Below are 19,210 nucleotides of genomic sequence, written 5' to 3' on the forward strand. Positions count from 1 at the left end.
GCTTGTTAGTCACCCGCGAAGGGTGCTAAAGAGGGAGTCGAAACTCAGGGCAGTTGTCAAAGCTAGTCAATAAAACTGAGGGCCCAGGCTGACACATGAGTCTCAGAAGAAGGAAAATATCACACACAATCCCACCTCTCAAAGGTAATGTTCTTAATGAACATTTGGAGTAATTTCTTCCAATTCACATTTTTACGTGACTGAGATATGCTGTGTGTGCAATTTTGCATTCTTTTTCTTTCTCACTTAACATCGTAATATAAATACTTTGAATTTTTTTAGGATATATATATGACATAATATTCAAACATGTTCACACACCGCCGTTTTTTCTTAGAATTCAAAAATCTTACCCCTGGATGTCTTGGGTTTAGATTCTTTTCTCTGAATTTTCCTGGCCCCTGTGGCCCTTTCCAGGCCCTTTGATCTCAAGGGCTTTTTCCACATCTGAAATGTCCTCCTCCAAGAACTTCCATTATTGCTTAGGCTCATTTTCTCTGGGTTCTTCTTTGGAAATATGTATGATTGGTAGGCTTCACCCCTGTTCTCTATCCTTCAGGGTCATTATATTGTCTTTGTTTCCTTTTTTCGGTTTTATATTTTTTTTAATTAACTTTTCTCTTTAGCTCATCTCTTTTTTTCAAGACTTTCTAAAAGTTTACAGGATTAGTAATTATCAGATATAATTATAATATGAGGCAGATATTTCCTAAGATGTTCTTGATCTCATGAAGTAAGACTGATGAGTAATTTTGATTCTATCATCTCATTTTTACATTCCTTTAATATGTATGTCTCATCTCATCCCCATCCTTTCTACCTAAGCCAACACCTGAGCCTGTTAGCTTTCTATCAATCCAGCCAGCTTTTTATTTCGACTCTTCAGAGACACCCTATCTTTTTGTAGCCACCTCTTAGACAAGTAGAAATACTTGGAAATTTTTTTTGTCTGTTTCTTGTGGCAAATCATCTTCAGAGATTGGTGTTCTCACCCTCCATTTTCAGGTGTTGCTCCTTTTCTTAGATGCCAGGTGTTCCTCTTTGTTTCTTTCTGCTTTCTAATATCAGTAACGTCTTTTTAAACCAGTGGGAAGTCACTGTATAAGTCTAATTCTGTCAGCAGACATAGCCCATGAATTGTCCTCGGTGCCGCTGACTGCTCCCTCAGACACAGAGCAATTGATCTTTAAGGTATGTGTACAGCCTCTCTCTCAATTCTGTTGATTCACAGGTTCTGGACGGCTGAATAAAATCCGCCCCTTTCTGGAATCTGCCGTTAGAAGAAGAGTTCCTATGTTACAGAAGCTGAGATTGTCTGTATTCCTTCTTCGAAAAAGCACTGAACATGTAAGTTATCTAATTAATACTATAAATACATATATAAGTATCCATAAACAGAAAATAAGCCCTTATTATTCAAAAGTATGAATAAAGGCCATATTTTCTGGTTCTAATTTGATATATGCACTTGTTAATAATAAATTTTTAAGCAAGTATCTCACCCTCCTCTTATGATGTCTTAGGAGATACTTTACAGGAAAGAGTAAATTCTTAAGTATTAGATATAAGGTACAATTAGTATTGTTTTTATTCTTAAATATAACAAATTTTTTAGGATAAGTAAAGAAAAAACTTACATGGCAAATTAGCGATGAAATTTGAATGACATTGACAGGTAGAAGCCGGGCTGCCTCTAACATTAGAGTAAAACCCTTGTTATGCAGAAAAGGCAACAGACTCTTCTATCCTGTTTATTCTCCACTGAGGATTTTCTCTGAGTTTCTTGGCAAAGCAGAATTGAAAACTGATATCAGAACCCAACTTCATGTTTCAGTTATCATTTGTGAGACGTAATTACGCTATAATGAACTGTATTAATGGAGGTTCGCTCATTCTTAGGTAAGCCTTTTTCTACCTCCTTTCCATGACCTCATTTGGAGAACCTCCCCAGATATTGTTATGATGAGACATCTATGCTGAGAAGAGCCTTCCTGACTTTTCCAATTCAATTTCCTAGTGTCCACTCACAGATTTTTAAGGCAGCTACAAGTTGCATTTGTCCATTTCAATATCTCAGAAAACTGCAATTTTTAAAATGCTGATTCCTCATGAGCATTTAGCAGCACAATGATGCTGCTTATAGAGAGAGACAATGAAAGAAAAGTCAGGCAGCCAACCTGATGGGGAAAAGAAAGTAACATAACCCTGATATATTAGGGACATCTTTTTCCCTTGAAAATCTTAAATTTTTGTCCTGTGGAATCTAAATCACACATTTCAAAAGTCAAACAGCAACAACCAAATAAGGACAACAACAAAATCTGAAATCACTCATCCAGAAATGCAGACCAGGAGATAAAATGACACCCTTGGAAAGCAATTGCTTTTATGCAAGAGCTGTGACAGCTGAGAAACAAGATCAAATCAATAAGATACAGAGAAGTGTAAATGGCACACACTGTTTAATTAAGCACCTAGCAGACAGCTCTTGATTCTCTGTGCAAATTAAGGAGAGATAAGCCAGTCCACCATTAGTAATTAATACATTATTGAAGAATTCCTGAAGCTCTCTTGCCCCAAGTGCCTCTGCCTCTGTACTAACTCTGTTCCTTAAATGTTCTTGATGTGGGTGCTTCTGCTTAAGGCACTTAAGGCTTCTATTTAAATGCAACTGTGTTAGAAAAAATCAAGAAAAAAATTTTATAACTCCTTCCTTCTGTCCCTCCAGTTGTTTCCAAAAAGGGGTAACACATTAAAAGATATCTTCCTTTAAACTCTTAGTTTATCAAGTTTGTTATTCAGCCATCTATCAAGGACCTGAAGGAATGAAGCCCTAAAGAAAAAACTTTTACATATAACAAAATTCTTATCACATTAATGAATGATGTGGTAAAAAAAAAAAAAAATCAACATACAGCTAAATTGTGATGGAGTTCTTTGGAGAAATAAATGCCTGGAGTATCCAGACAGCAACTTGAGCACCTATAGCAAGGTAAGACACTAAAAGACAATAGGAAAGACGTGTTTAGGTCATATTTTACCTACTTTGCCATTTTGCCTGAAGCTAGCTCTTAGGGAGAGAGAAATAAGGAAAGTCAATTTGTTGTTGGTTCATCTCTTTGATTCAGTCTTCCCTAATTAGACCTGTAAAGTACTTTTTCACCTTCTCTCCTCTTACTCTCAGGTAGATGTACTAAACTGCAGCAAAATGATCTCAAAGCAGCCAGGTAGGCCAGGAGAGGGCACGGGAAAATGCCCGGGTCACCGTTAGAAGCAGCTGGTGCTCGAACTCTTATGCTCGGGTAGTGCCAGCAGGACCTGGGGGCGGCTGATCCTCCACCCCGACCTGGCAGCAGTGAGGGGGAATGAGGCAGCCCAAGGTCGGACTAATCGGCACTCTGCTCTCTCTCCCAATTTCCAGAGCGAGCCAGGCCCAGTGGGGAGCTGAGCCTCCACTGCTGACCTGCATCAGCCAGATGGAAAGAGGAGAGGGTATTCAGTACTCTGCTTCCTTCTGGAAAGAAGCAGCACAACATTTTTCAAGTGCTGAAAAAAAAAAATCCAATCAACCCTGAATTCTATTCCTAGCCAAAGTATCCTTCAGAAAGCAAAGTATCCTTCGGAAAGCAAGACATTTTCGGATGACAGACAGCTAAGAGAATGTGTTGTCAGCAGATTTACCCTTAAAGAGTAGCCAAAGGAATTTCTTGAAGTAGAAAGTAAATAATAGAAGGAGACTGGGACTTTAGGAAGGGAGAAAGAACAAAGGAATGGGCAAAATAGGGATAAAAATAATAAACCATTCTTTTCCTCATGAGTTTTTCAAATTATGAGTTTAATGAGTGAAACAAAAATTATAACATCATCTGATGTGGTGCTCAGTACAGGTAGAAGAAATACTTAAGAAATATTTTAAAAGTGGAGAGGGTAAAGGAGCCTAAATGAAAACAAGATTTCTACACCTCACTTGAAGGGGTAAAATACCTATGCCAGGCAACTGTGACAGCTTGCATATGGATATTGTAATACCTAGAGCAACCTCTGAAAAAAACTATTAAGGGATATATTCAAAAGCACTATAGATCAAAATGTAATTAAAAAAAAAGTTCCAGTAATCCACAAGAAGACATAAAAAGGGAAACACAGAGACAAGAAACAGAATGAACAGATGGGAAACAAATAATGAAATGGCATACCTAAGCCCTAACATAGCAATAATTACTTTAATTGTAAATGGTATAGAAGTCAAAACAAAGATTGGCAGAGTAGATTAACAAAACGTGACCTAATAAGATGCTGTCTGTAAGAAACTCCTTCAAATCTAACAACATAGGCTATGGGAAAGTAAAAGGATGGTAAAAGATAAATCATGCAAATATTAACCATAAAAAGGCAGGAATGGCTGTATTAAGATCAGCCAAGGTAGACTTCAGAGTGAAGTAAATTACTAAGGACAAAGAGGAACATTACATAATGATAAAAGGATCAATCCACCATGAAGACTTAGTGCCCCTAAATATGTATGCACCAACAACAGCATTTCAAAATACATGAAACAAAACCTGAGAAAGCTGAAAGCACACATGGAATATGAATGACTGTTTTTGAATTTTTATTATTAATTGAAAATAATGCAGTAATCATAAATTGCAATGTCTTTTGTGGCCATCGAGGGTTTACCACAGTTTCAGCTTCCTTATCTGCAGTAGACTAGCAATTATGACTTCAACTAGATCAACAATGGCATATGCCTAACCTGTGTATTGCCCAATCTCTTCCCATAGCCATACCAGATATTGTGAATTTATACATTTCACTTATCTGCCAAGTATTTGTGGAGTACCTGTTGTGTGTTGGTGGTGATGCTGTGGTGCCTAAGGACATGGGATGAGTGCTGTGAAAGCATTTAGCAGGAGGAAAAGAAGAAAGAGGTAAATAGGATCCTACAAATTACCATATAATATGTGAAAAAATCCCTGAGGACCAGACGGCTTTAAAAACCAGGAGGGTGGAAGGAATGTCCACCTGGGACAGAAAAATATTATTGTGGAAGAAAAAAACAGGTTGAAAGTGAGCTTTTTTTCTTTTTTGGTGACAAAGATTGTTCCTGAGCTAAGATCTGTGCCAATCGTCCTCTATTTTGTATGGTGGGACACTGCCACAGCATGACTTGATGAGCCAAGCAGTGTGTAGGCCCACGCCCAGGATCTGAACCTGTAAATCCCAGGCCACTGAAGCAGAGTACACAAATTTAACCACTACACCACCCCCGAGGGTGAGGTTTCGAGTTCTATTCTTTTCTGTACTCCATGTGGCCTAGGGTGGGTCCCAGGTCTATCACTCCTAGGGAGAGCTAGCAGCAGCAGCAGTCCAAATCGCTTAGTGCTGGTGTTAAAGGGGAGTAACATCAAGTCAACCTGATTCAGGTGAGGAGCTGACTGAGGAAGTTGTCTGCAGGGCAGCTAGCACTCCCCTCTCCTCCTCCATATCCCCAGAGCTGGCAGATTAAATCAAAGGAGATTATCACCTCACAGTGTGCTTTCCCAATGAGTTTCAGGGAAAGTCCCTGAAAGACATGGTCACTGAATGAGAAAATGTCTAATATGATATACCAAGCAATTATGAAAGGTAGCAACTTTAGTATGTGACAACAGGATTCAAGACAAATAAAAATATAAGGAAGAAAAAAGAAACATTATATTAGTAAAAGAAACAATATATTATAAGAGGTGAGAAAATGGAGACAGGAAGTGTAGATAACTTGGCTCTAAAAAGAAGGGAAGGATTGAGCGGTAGTTGGAGGGAGAAATGGGGGGTATTTTTAGCATGTAATCACTGAAGCTTCTTGAGAGGGTGATAGGGCTGACCATTGGCTGAGACATAACACTTCCACAGTAAGAGGAAGGAAAGGAAAAGCCAGGGTGCACAGAGGTGAGCCTACAGATTAGGTGGTGGAAGAATGAGGTCCTCTGGTCTGCTGAGGCAGGATGAGCCTTCACATGCCTCTCGGCCCAGCGTTTAGTTTGCAGACAGATGAAACTTATGTCTCATCCCTCATACATCTAAGATGTTCAAAGATGATCTCTAGGAGTCTAAATCACTCCTACATTGAACAACAAGCAAAAACAAGTTTTACACTCCACACCCGAAATGCTTACTACATCTCAGTAAACTCATAAAGCCTGATTTTATTGCTTATTTGTATATATATTTTCCTCATAACTCTGGTCTCTGTGATATGTTTAAAGATAGAAAAATGGAGTGTATTTTGGGGGAGGAAAAGATTTTCCTCAACCCTTCTAGGTTCTTTTGCTTGGTCTACAAATTAAGTTGACATGAGAGAGATTAACAGGAGAAAATCAAATTTAATTTCATATGTACTGAGGCTTCCTAAGAATATGAGGCCCACTGGCAGTCAGGCAATTGAGGCTTATATGCCATTGGAACTAAGGAGAAACGGGTAGGGGTCTGGGACTTCAAAGGAGAGGAAGACAATTCACAGGAAGATAGAAACAACAAATGTTTAGTAAACAAATGTTTGCCATGCCAGGCAGAGAAGTCTTTCGTATATAAAACAAAGTTATCTTTGGTGATAGCTCTCTTCCTTGTTCCCTAAATTCTTCTGAGTAGTTAATGAGGAGGTATCAAGAAAAACTCCTTGAATCTTCTGTTTCTTAGGAATAATCGGCCTAAAATAATCCTTATGCCAGAGAGACACATTTTGGGGTGGCAAATTTTGCTCCTCTACAGTATAAAATATGGGCTAAGTCAAGAAGTGTAAAATATATAACCCAGATTTCCAATCTAGTTTTCAAACCCCAGAGATGCTAGCAAGCTTTGAAAGCTTGGATGTACGTGTGAACTAAGCCTTTGAAACTTTCAATGTTTGGCATCTCTGATGGAAATGTCTGCCTCAGGAATGTGTCTTTATGACACTGAGAAGGAAAACCATCCGATACAGTAAGTAGCCTGATGTCTTCAGGACGTACTTTAAAATACGTGCAGGGAAATCTTGCCCCGTGAGCCCAGTAATGGTGAGTCTGCTGCCCAGGCACAAAAAGAGCCTGAGACACAGAAGGTTTGGTTGGTCAGGTTTCCTTAGTCTAAGAAAATAGTGAAGATTTTTTTTTTCCTGGAAACAAAAACCAGTGCAACATGTTGTGCTTGGAGGAGAGAACGAAGGTTGCTGTTTTTCCCTAATGACAGCACTGGGTTCTGAAATTGAACACAGCAGGTAGGAAGAGCGTGTGTAGATTTCAAAAGATATCTAAATGTTACACAGGGGCTTCTCTTAAGAATGAGCAGCGCCAAACGTGTTAGCAGTTTTCTTTGTTTTTCAACCAAAACCAAGACATCCTGAGAAAAAGACCCAGTATTCCTGCCTCTCTCTGCCTTCATCTGCTGTCAGGAAGGAGAGATTTGGCTGTGATGGAAGCTGAGGGCTGGGAAAGGCTAGCCTGTCTGTTCTGGTGACTTCCCACCTTCAGTTAACTCCCAGCCTCAGGGGATCCTCTCCCAGCTCCTCTTTGTTTCTATGGTTGTCATTATTGTTTGTTAAACGTATCCCTGTGTACTCTTTGCTGCAATATGCTGTTTCAGGATCCTAGTGGATTCCTCTACTCTCGGACATTTCACAAATCAATCATGGAGGTTGAGAAGTGCTGTCTCCCAAGCCTAATGTTATTTGATGCATTTATAAGAGACTCTAAGAAAGGAGATTTTCAAATGGCATTCATCAAATGTTCAAAGTATAGTACAAATAGGTAATATTTTTAAAAGATGTTTGTGACAAGGCAATTTGATCTGCAGAAATTAAAGATTAGACGTAAAAGAAGAGAACGGAATTTGGGAAAGTAGGTACAGAGCAATTCAAGGAAGACATGAAAGTCCCAATCACTGCTGGATATAAGAAACCAGAGGCTGGACCCCAGCAGTGCATCAAAGACTGTATTGATAGTTGATAAAAAACTAAAGGTGAATATTCAGCGCCATGTCATGATTGGAAATATAAATGTGGCTCTAAGAGGCGTAATTCCAGACATTAGACATTTAAGAAACAATTCTTTCCTTTACTTATTTATGGCTAGATCCACAGACACATGATGAGTTTCATAGAAAGGAAGAAGCTTGTCACGCGCTTGCCAAAAGGCATGGGGGAAAGGGGTCGTGAATGGTAAAGGAATGCAGTCTTTCACCGTTAGGCTAAAAGAGCAACCATTCTGTTGAGGAAATATACAAATGGAGGTTTCTAAGTTAGGATGGATTAATTTTGCCACCATCAGATGAAACTCAATCATGAAAAATTCTGTTTAGGTAAAGGCGAGGTGAATAACAATGAAAACACGAAGACAGAAAAACAAGTGGATGAAACAGGTCCCAAGGTCACCAAGGTGTAAGGATTAAAATGACTGGAGACTTCTATCACAGCCTGACAACTGCGTTTGTGTGACAGTAAGCTTCACTCCTCTCTCCTACACCCAAAAAGAATGGGAGGGAAGTCCATGCCTGAGAAATTCGTACAATCCCTGACAATTCTGTGACCTTTGTGTGCACAGAATTACTTATTTTTCTCTGCAGTGAGAAACTCTAGTCGTGTTGAGTTTCTAACTTGAAGTTTATGTCCTCCGAATGCTGCAGATCGTTATTCTGGGCTGGCTGCCTCTGGCTGTGTGGGCATTAATTATATCTGTAAATCGAATTGGGAGGAAGGGGGATAATGGGGGAGATGTTTGAAACAGTGCACAGTGGCAAAGCCATAGGACGAGGGATATCGGATCTCCAGGATAAGTCTTTAGCATAATTTGGCCCCTTGAATGTTACCCTGTTTTATTCTTTGTGAGCTTTCTCAGATGAGGCAGACAGATGGTATAATGGGAGACAGGCTGAAATGAATGGGAAAAAAAAGTGGGTGGTATTTCAGTAGAAGGTGAAAAAGATGAGAGACTAAAGTGGACCAGATTCCCAGTCTCCAAGAAATTGGCAGCATCTGTGTTTCAAAATCAATTTCCTTCTTATTTCTTCCTCAATAAGACTTTGTTGACTGTTTTCACTTTAGAGTTTAAGTGAAAAAAATAGCAGGTGGGTTATCTAGAGCCTTACCTTAATGAAAAAATATTGCCTTTAATATTTCCTCTGTGTTAACTGACTGGCTTAACTCTTGATGGGATGAAAACAAATTATTTGAAGAACAGTTCCACTAAAAGCAGATATCGTTGAGCTGAGTGTCCATTCTAATGATTCAGCAGCTCAGTTTGCCTCGAGCAGAGGTTAGAACGCTCAAAACAAAAAGAAAAATAGTAGTGGGGATGAGGAGACAATTGTAACTCCTGCCCCATGGTTGAAATTTCTCATAACGCTATGAAAGGAAAACTGTTTGCTAGGGTTATGACAGCAATATCAAGATTTAGCTTAAGACTGGAAAATTACAATAATTTCTCTTCTTCTCTCCCATTACTCCAACCCAGGAAGCCAGCCAGGTTAACACTATGTGTAAGGCAGATGAAGCCTTTTGAAGGAGAGAAAAGCTATAGAGACAAGTAAAGGACAGAGGTGCAAGGACAGGGCTGCCTGCTCGATGGAGGGAGCGCTCTTTTCTTACTCTGCTGAAGATGCCTCACGAGCTGGCCTTTGGTATCCTATTTGAACATCGTGCAGTTACTGTGATTGTGACCCTGAAAAGGGCTTCAAGGACTATCTTCCCAGTACCACCCATCAATTGTACAGAGAATAGCAATCTTTCCAGTCACTGGTCTTCTTCAGAGCTGAATTATTTTTCTATAATTAGTTTACCACCTGTATTAGTTTCCCAGGGTTGCTGTAACAAAGAACCAAAAACTGGGTCGCTCAAACAATAGAAATTTATTTTCTCACAGTCTGGAGGCTAGAAGTTCAAGATCAAGGTGTTGGCACGGTGGGTTCCTTCTGAGAAAGGTGAGGGAGAATCTGTTCCATGCCTCCCTGCTAGCTTCTGGGCGTTGCTGGCAATCTTTGATGCTCCTTGGCTTGTAAATGCATCACTCTAATCTCTGCCTTCATCTTCAGAAAGCGTTCTCCCTGTGTGCCCATCTCTGTATTCAAATTCCCCCTCTTTATAAGGACTCCAGTCATATTGGTTTAGGGTTCACACTATTGACCTCATTTTAATTTGATTAACTCTGTAAAGACCCTACTTCCAAGTGACGTCACACTCTGAGGTACTAGGGGTAGGACTCCAGAATATCTTTTCTGGAGGACACAATACAACCTGTAATAATACTACCTAAATTAGTGGGCGATAATCCAGCTGGGGTTTTCAGCTGTCCTTAAATGAGAGTAACCACTTGCCCCTGAAAAAGAGAGTAACCACCAAGACTTCTGATATAAAGCTGGCCTTTCAGATTATTGGTTCCTTATCCTTCCAGAATGGAGCTGTGCCTCTTCCAGACCTAAGGAGCTGGGATGACAATTACAGTTATTTAATCCCGTGCCTCCTTTGGAGGTGTTACCAGGGCTTCAAGTTCCCTTCCAGTGACTTGTCTTTGCTGACAATCAGAGAGGTGTGACAGCCCACCACACAAGGGAGTGATGGCCCCCCAAAAGTGTGTAGTATAAGCCACAGAAGACCTACTTCTCCCACCAACAGGGCCGCCTCCACTATTACAGTTTTTCATTGCCCTTTCTCTTGACGTTGGAGAGGACTTCAGTGTGGACGGAGTTTGCCCCAATGGCATCAACTCTTGGAGATCTTAAAAGGTTATCCCCTTCCTTCAGCTTGCTGTCCCCTCTACTGAGAATACTGGGAAAAATTCCAGGATTGGGGCTGGGGATAGGTAAGGACATCGTTTAACGTCTCTCTTCACCTGATATTACAAATCTAATGCAATTTATATCATGAGGCTCTTGAAAGCACACCTATGTCAAGTAGCCTGATAAGCCACATCTAGGGGCTTGAACTTACAAGGAAGGAAGATGACATCAGAGTTTCAAAGATGATTGCACGATAACACAAGGAAAAAGCGGTATGACAACGCAAAGTGACTGTTTAGGTCTCAGATTAGTCATCCCTTTATTACTGCACATACCCCTCCTCCTGGACTTGACCCTTGTTCATAAACCAGAATGCTAACGAATTTGAAATAAGCATGAATATCTTCAGCCTCCACATGTATGCCTCACCTGGGTAGCGCATTCTCGTGTGTATCCCAAGGCTACTGATTGCAGTTTTTCCATTAGCTGTTTACCCACCAGTGCTCAGCCACACAAACACTGAAAACACCACTGTGGAGACTTGGCGTCAAACAACTCAGGGATTTAGGGAAAAGGAAATCATGATGGAAACCTCAGGCTGCTGAAGGGATTATTTTTGGAGTCACAGATATTGATTTCTTCGGTCGCTTCCCTTTGATGGTGATGTATAGCTTGCGTTCACCCAACCCAGTGGCCACGAGGATGCTCTGCAGGCGTGTGGAGAAGTGTGCACAGGGGTTTTGGAAACCATAGTAATAAAAGTCAAACAGTCTTCTTTATGATTGTGAGAAGAAGGAGATATTTCTTGACAGAAATGGCAGTATTCCACTTCTATTAATCTTTTCATGAGTCAGATGGCTATACCATGTGGGTTTTTAAAAAATATAGAGAGAAGTAGTGAAAAATAGTATTACCAAGGGAAGAAAGCATATTTCAGCTTTGGCTTTTAAAATCTATATTGCAACACATACATTTTGTTTTTATTATAAACACAAGGCCATTAATCTGGCAGAAGGCAAAGAATGCTTCCTATTTGTGATGAGACTGAAATCAAATAAGAAGGACTGAATTATATTATCATTCCATGAAAATTTGTTGTTTCTCTTGATGGGCATAAGAACTTTTCCTACAATCTGTTAGAAAGTAACTTGAAATCGGTAAAATATATAAGCCAGGTTCTCAAGTTGATAGCAGAAGGTTGAGAGTTGAGTTTGTACGCTGATCATATGCCATCTATTTTCTACTTAGAATTGATTCAGTAGGTACCAAAAAAAAATACTTTTGTCTCAGTGATAAATGAAGCAGAATGAGTCATGCAAGGAAATAAAAGATGAAAGACTACGCTGAGGAGAGTACAGGAGAGATGCTCTGGAACCAGCGTTTTTAAACGTATTCATTGTGATACTTCCCTAAGTCTGTGGAAAACTACCTATCGTCCATGTCATCCCTGAACATAGAGGCCAAACAATTGTTGCTAAAATTTCCTGCTTTGGGAGAAGAGGAGCTGCAGTAGGCTTCTTCTTTGTTCCTCTCACAGGAGAGGAGTGATAATGGTGGTGAGCGAGGGGTAACAGGGAAAGCTGCACCCCGCCTGAGGTGCCCCTCCCATTGCTTACTGTTGACAAGAGGAAGAGTGGCCAAAAGTGAAGCTTGTCTCAGGAAAGTGCTGGAAATCTGGTGTGGTGACTGAAAATCAGAAATCCTGAGAGCTAGGTCAAGCTCTCTCAGTACAAGTAGTGTGACTTTGGGCAAGTCACAGCTGCTTCTGAGTCTCAGTCCCCTTTCCTATAATATAAGCATGAATCACTTCTCTTAGAAGAACTGGTGAGATTGGGGTAATGAAGATTTACAGGAACACATGGACACACACACACGAACAACAGAGGCAAACAGGAGCAGAGACCATTTTATTGTCAGCTGGGCTAGTGCCTGTAACCCATAGTAATGTGGACTGCAGCATGTTGCTTAAGCTCAATTAAGTTTAATGGGTTTTCTCCCTCTGCTAGACAGCTGTATCTTACTGCCAACCAGTCCCTGGAGACCAGAACATTCGGCATTTACACATGAAGAAGAAAATAAAGAGGGAGAAATGGCCAGACTACTTCCCAAGTCCAGACACCGGGCAAGTTTGCCACACAAGGCTGGATGCAAAAGGTCAAAGAGAGAGGATTCCTCTATTGCAAATGTCTTTTAAAACATGGTTCCCTGTTCACCAGTAAGTATGGACCAGTCAGTATGGAATTTGGAGATGAGGGAGGCAGGAGATGGAGGGGGCAGGAGATTTCCCTTCCACCTTCATCCGCCTACATACTTATCTCAAAGGACTGTAAGAGGACGGTATCTCAGTGGACTGACTTACTCAAACAACAAGGTGAAATCCCTTTGTAAACCTAAAGTAACATAGAAATATCATGGGTTATTGTTGTTGTTGTTAGAGGGAGGGCATGAGAGAGCTTGTGCTAATGAGCCACTCCAACAGACCACCATGACAGAAACATGCCTTGAAATGTCTTTGAGTCTCCCACTTTGGGGCATGCCAGTCTAGTCTTAGTGATGAGCCTCTAGAAAACATTGTGTTTTCAATTCTATTGAACAAACAGAGGTAGGAGGTGGTTACTTGAAAGCCCAGCTCCCCACAGTGGCATTGATACTGGTGTTAACTGTGACATGTAAAATTCGAGTTCTGGTTCCTGCGACCTGATACCAAACCTCTTAATCTCAAGTTTGTGTGCCCGATGTGCAGTAAGCCAAACACTGAGACATTGTTGCTGGAGACAGAGAAAGTTTTAAGCGAATTAGCCAAAACGAGAAGATAGGAGCATGGGTTCACACAAATCTGCCTTAACAAGAACAGAAAACAAGGGGTTTGTAGTGCTAAGGGGCTTGGCTGGAGGAGCTTTGGAGAAACAAAGGGGTCACTCCCAATAAGCCCCTGGGCAATCTGATTCTGGGCATCAACGGCTGCTAAGGGCTGACCGTCCAATGGTTGCAACCTCCCCAAAGGCATTGTCTTTCTTCTGCAAAACAAGCTCATAAATCCTCAAGACCCCTAAATCCCCCTCAAGTTAACCAAGAAAACAGCAAATTGACAAGATTCATAACAAGATCTAAAGGCAATCATGTTCTTATTGAATATCTACAGTAAGCCTTGGGTAGCTGGCTTCAGACCTGCCTCTGGGTCTTCCTTTCTTGCACTGAAGGAAGACTGACGTGATATACTGATAGAGAAACAAGGTCTGCAGAGAAAGGTAAGTGACTGGTTCCTTGGGTATTTTACTCTGAGAAGCAATTCTAATTTACTATTTGAATTTAGGGGTATTCAAATCTAACATTTGAATACTAAGTTTCCTCTTTCATTCCCTCGGCTTTCTGTTTACTTTGTTATCAAAAAGCCTTCAGGAATTAGAACCAATCTAAATGCTGAACAACACAGAAGTGGGTAAATGTATGTGTCATGTTCATACAATGGATGTGAGATGATCGTGATTTAACGGACTAAGTGAGAAAAACATCTTACAACACAATGGACAGGCTTTGATTTTATTTTAGCAAGACAAATACAACCAATAGCTGTATGGAAAAAAAGCTAAAAGTATATACATACACACAAGTGTTAACAGTAGTAACTTATGGATATAAAGTATTTGTTTTTCTCTTTTCACTTTTCTCCATATTCTATTAAGAATGTATAGAATCACTTTATTGCCAAAAAGAAATAAATGTTACCTTACAAATAATACATTTTTAAAAGACTTATAAATCTTTGGTTTTATTCATTAAAGCTTCACTTCAATTCTAAAGTGAATCTTGGAAAATGTGGCACTTCAAATCATCATGTTCTTCAGATCAATTTATATTGACCTAAAAAATATGTGGTCAGTACACACAAAGTAGCCCCACACCTTGGGACCTGATGACTGGGTCCCAAGAGTGGCACGTGGGTGTGAGGTACCTTCTGGAGAAGGCTGGGAGCAGCCTTACCTGAAAGCTCCATCGTGGCCCCAGGAAGACCCCATGGGGTTTTCTAGTAAGATTCCCCCTCATGCTCTGAAGGCTATGCTACCCAGAAACCCGCCACTCTGGCATGAGGATTATTCTGAGCTGAAGGTAATTGAGAAAGAAAGCAGATATAGGATGAGCTCTCTGTCACTGCCCCTCACCCCATCTGCCTGAAAGCAGAATATAAATTCCCCTTGTGAAGGTGTCCCCCCAACTTGCCATACCAGGAAGGGGATAACATTCTTATCATTGGGTACGAGATGGCGCCAAGAAAGAATCTACACAAACAAATCTTAATGACTAGCCCTTATCTTCCATTAGTTTCCCCACGTATTTACCTTCCCACAATTTGCTGCCCCTAGAAGCTCAAAGTCCTTTTTCATTGTCTTGTCATTTTTCTACAAATTTATTGTTCTTTGCTGAGATGTTGTATAAGCCCAAGTTCTGGCTACCCCTTCGAGTTACTCGTCACTGAGTTCTCCCCGTGTATGTGTGATACATTAATAAACTTCTGTTTGCTTTTCACCGATTAATCTGTTTTTGTCAGACTGATTTGCAGGGCCCCACGGAGAGAACCTATGTGGGGAGAGGGAAGCAGTATTTCCTCTCATACGGCACTAAGATACAGATGCTGTTTGTGGAAACAATGCATTCTCTCACATAACAGCAAGTCCAGAGATAGTGGCATCCATATGACTGGTTGATTCAGTCAAGAACCCAGAGTCATCCCGTCTCTGATCTCTGCCATCCGTGCCGGGAGCAAGCTGACTGCAGCAGCTCCAGCCACGGTCTCCAGACGTGACTCAGTCAGAGGGGAACAGACACTGTCTGACCCTGTGGCTCTGTGGGAGTGAGGAAGACTTTCTCAGAGGCTCTCCAGCAGGCTTTGTCTCTTGCCTGTGGGCCAGACTGGGTCACCTGCCTATTCCCCATCACTGGAAAGGGAACCGAGGTCACTCAGACCACTCAGGCCTGCTCTGGGACAGGCAGCTTTCCCTGAGGCATCATGGGACTGCACGGGAGATTGGAGGATGCCTAGTAAAACCAGGGTCCATTAGGAAGGATGAAAGGGTAATTGATTCTGGGTGGGCAACAAAAGTATCTACCACACCCCACCCAGTCTGAACTTTTTGGATCCTTATGGCGGGTGGGAAACTAAGTTTCTTCTGCCCACTTCATGAGGATGCTATGGATTGAGAGCTGGGGACTCATGCTCCAAAGGCGGATGGGAACCTGGCAATACTTTTTCCTTTTCTTTTTTTTCTTTTTTTTTTTTTTTTTGAGGAAGATTAGCCCTGAGCTAACTACTGCCAATCCTCCTCTTTTTGCTGAGGAAGACTGGCCCTGAGCTAACATCTGTGCCCATCTTCCTCTACTTTATATGTGGGATGCCTACCACAGCATGGTGTGCCAAGCGGTGCCATGTCCGCACCTGGGATCCTAATGGGTGAACCCCAGGCTGCCAAAGCAGAATATGCGAAATTTACTGCTGCGCCACTGGGCCAGCCCCCGGCAATACTTTTGTAAAGTAGTCTTTTTTGATGAGGAAGATTGGCCCTGAGCTAACATATGTTGCCAATCTTCCCTCTTTTTTTTTTTCTCCCCAAAACCCCAGTACATACTTGTATATTATAGGCGTAGGTCATTCTAGTTCTTGTATGTGGTATGCTGCCACAGCATGGCTTGATGAATGGTGTGTAGGTCTGTGCCCAACATCCAAACCAGCGAACCCCAGGGCCACTGAAGTGGAGCACACAAAGTTAACCAGTCAGCCATGAGGTCAGACCTGCCCCTCACTGGCACTATTTTTTTTTACATGAAAAATTGCACATGTAATAGATTTTGATTGTGAATAAGTCACACAACACAGAAGAAAGCAGAATAAAGCATAAAAATGCCTGTACAAGAGGCTTTCCATTTGCCCCTGCCGACCCCCCTCCACCCTTCTCCACTCTGATCTCCGCTCTGCACCTGCTCACCTGTGGGGGCTACATCAATGGGCTCCCTCACCTCTGACTTCTGGGAGGATTCAGCCAATGAGGAACCCCGGAGAAGAATGGAAGGAGGGAGGAAAACGCAAGTGGCCAGAGTATTCATTCCTCTGGCATCTTCCCCAAGTGGTCATTATAGACTGTGTCCTTTGACCAAAGGCTACAGCTCCTCTCAAAGCAGCCCTTTGTATGATAAATATATGTGTGTACATATATATAATTGTTATTTTTTTAATAATTACCGTCATGTTATACATATTGTTCTGTTACTTGTCTTTTCACTCCACAATCTGTCAGGAGATATTTCTATGTCAATATAAGTTGATTTATCTCTTTTTAATGACTGAATAGTATTTCTTAGTGTGGCTTACCATAATTCATTAAATCTCTTACCAATAAACATTTATCTTATTTATAATTTTTAATTAATATAAACAATGTCACAATGTAATCCTTATACACGCATGTTTATGCATATATATAAGTACTTCTTTAGGAGAGATTCCTAGAAATGGAATTGTTGGGTCAAAGGGCATTGCTTTTAAATTTTTATTGAAACTGCCAAATTGTCTTCCAAAAGAGAGTCACCAGTATTCACTCCCACTAACAGAGGAAGAAAGGGCCAATTTCTTCATACTTGCTTAAATTGATAGTATCCATCTTTTCCAATTTGGGCATTCTAACGGGTGAAAAATATCTCATTGTTGTCTTGATGTGCATTTTCCTGATTACTATTGTGGTTGAGTATCTTTTCATATGTTTATTGGCCATTTGGGTTTTTTCTTCTGGGAATTGCCTCTTCAGATCTTTTGTGCATTTTTTCCATTGGTTTGTTTGTCTTTTCTTTTGATATAAATGAGCTTTTCTATGTTCTGTACATTAATCTTTTGCCTATTAAATATGTTGCAAATATTTGCTCCCAGTATATCACATCTTTTAATACTATTTATGTTATTTTCCAGCCTACAGAAATTACTAATTTTGTAAAGTTAATGCTCATTTTTTTTTTAGCTTTTTAACCCAGGAGTATAAGAAAAAAATATTTAAAGACATGAATTAAAGTCTCCTACCTCTACTGGGATTTATCGTATTTTAAGAATTAGCGTAATTTAAAACGGACTCTTCCTTGTTGGGTAGTCCTATGAATTTTAACACATGTATAGATTTGTGTACCACCATCTCACTCAGGATAAAGAAAAGCTTCACCACCCAAAAATAGCCCTGTGCTGTCCCATTTTAGACATATTCTCCCCTCGCCCCAGACCCCTGGCAACTTCTGATCTATTCTTTATCACCATAGTTTTATCTTTTCCAGAATGCCATATAAATGGACTCATAGAATTTGTAACCTTTTGAGACTGCTTCTTTCACTGAGTATAATGCCTTTGCAGTTTATCTAAGGCATGGCATGTATCAATAGTTCTTTCTTTTTCGTTACTGAGTAATATTCCATTGTACAGATACAGCCATAGTTTACCTATTGCCTACTAAAGGTCATTTGGGTTGTTTCTAGTTTTGGGTGGCTATAAGTTGAAAGATCATAAATATTCATATTTTTATGTGTGATTTTTGTGTCAATATAAGCAGAAGTTTTGAATTTTTATAAGAATATTTATTTTCTAGCAATTTTTTCTATTATGAATTGTGCATTTGTTGTCATATCTAAGAACTCTTTGCTTAATTACTACCAGCAAAGATTTTCTCCTATATTTTCTTCTAAAAGGCTTACAACTTTATCTTTTAAATTTAAATCTATGAATCATTTTAAGGTAACTTTTGCTATAAGTTGTGATGTTTAGGTTGAGATTCATTTTTCTGCATATAGATGTCCAATTTTTCTGACACTTTTTTTTTAAGAGACTGGTCTTTCTCCATTGAATTGCTTTTGAACACTTACCAAAATCAATTGGCCATAACTGTGTGGATCTATTTTTGGACTCTTTATTCTCTTTTATTAATCTATGTACTTATCTCTTCAGCAATACTACACTGCCTTGTTTAGCATAGCTTTACAGTAAACCTTAAAATCAGGTAATGTGATTCTTTTAACTTTCTTTTCCAAAATTGTTTTGGCTATTCTAGTTTCTTCGACTTTACATATAAATTTTAGAATCGATGTGTCTATATCTCCAAAAATTTCTGCAGGAGATTAATTTGAAGTGTTGAAAGCTTTACTATGCTGGTTCTTCCAATCTATGAACACAGTGTAGTTTACCACTTACTGAGGCCTTTTTAAAAAATTTTCTTTGTCAATATTTTATAGTTTTCATTATATCGATCCTATACCTATTTTGTTAGATTCATACTTAAGTATTTCTTTTTTTTGGAGCTATTGAAATAGTGTATTTACTCTTTCACCATCGACTGTTAACATGTGGATTATTTTCGCAGATTTTCAAATATTGAACCAGTCTTGTATTTGCAGACAAACCCACTTGGTAATCGTGTGTTATCCCTTTTATATATTACTGGATTTAACTTGGTAATGTTTTATG

The sequence above is a fragment of the Equus caballus genome, chromosome 10 (assembly GCF_041296265.1).
Source record: "Equus caballus isolate H_3958 breed thoroughbred chromosome 10, TB-T2T, whole genome shotgun sequence".
NCBI classification, from domain to species: Eukaryota; Metazoa; Chordata; class Mammalia; order Perissodactyla; family Equidae; genus Equus; species Equus caballus.